This window comes from Nestor notabilis, unplaced genomic scaffold (genome assembly GCF_000696875.1).
Source record: "Nestor notabilis isolate BGI_N333 unplaced genomic scaffold, ASM69687v1 scaffold5914, whole genome shotgun sequence".
NCBI lineage: Eukaryota > Metazoa > Chordata > Aves > Psittaciformes > Psittacidae > Nestor > Nestor notabilis.
The window spans coordinates 53,234-54,314 of record NW_009925054.1 but is presented as its reverse complement, the minus strand read 5'-3'; positions in this window follow the sequence as shown (position 1 = coordinate 54,314).

Here is a 1,081-nt window from a genome sequence, read left to right as displayed (position 1 = left end):
GTTTTGGCATCTGTCATGGATCCATCCAGACTTGCTGATAGATGGTAGGGACATGGGGGGGTCAAAAGAGCGTGCTGCCGACAAAACCTGCACTAACAGCTGTCAGGCATCGCTGTTAGTGAAGGAGAAGAGAAGCAAAGACTGTATCAGTATACCACAGGCAAAGAACCAGCTTATCTCGATATTAAGGCCACAAATTAAAACAGGATTTATTAGCCGAATAAAATCAGTGATCCCCTCCAACAGTGAGCCCAGTGTCAGTTCCAGGGGAGCTGGGAGCTGTGGCTGCAGCTGCGGTGGCGTGACACCAGCACGGCTGGATGCTGGTCAGGCTGGCAAAGTCTCTCATGTACGAAATGCCAAACACGTCCACCTCGTATTCAGAAGATAAAGCACATGTTGCCAGTGTCAGCCCCAGGGGAGCTGGGAGCTGTGGCTGCAGCTGCGGTGGTGTGACACCAGCGCAGCTGGATGCTGGTCGGGCTGGCAAAGTCTCTCATGTACGAAATGCCAAACACATCCACCTCGTATTCAGAAGATAAAGCACATGTTGAGGGTTGCACAAACAACAAGAAACAGTCACAAAAGGCTGCGTTAATCACTTGCATGTGCCTATTATTAGTTAAAAAGGCTAAAAGGAAGGGAAAGATCAAGCAGGACTAGACTTTGCTTCATACTTTGCAGCAACAGCTATAGATATTTTTTAAAACCTAAGTGCATGAGCTGTGCTGTCACGTGCTTGGGCCCCACGCTGCTCGCCATGGGGGTGCTGAGCATCCACGCGCCGGCCAAGGAACACTGGCCAAACCCTACCCAGCCCTGGAACATGTTCAGGGAGGAAGGAAAGCCACAGTGAGCCTACAGCCACACAAGCTAGCTGAGTTTTCTGCTCCCAGAAAGTTGTCGCTTGTCACAGACAACCTGTTCTCTGCCTGTGCCTGTAAAGACATGTACTGCAGCACGGCCCGCAGCACCCTATGTTAGACAGGGACCAAGGCAGCACCACTGCAGAATAAGACTTCACCCAACACCAGGACAACAACCGCTGACCAGGAACAATTCTATGAAACAAAATTGCCTC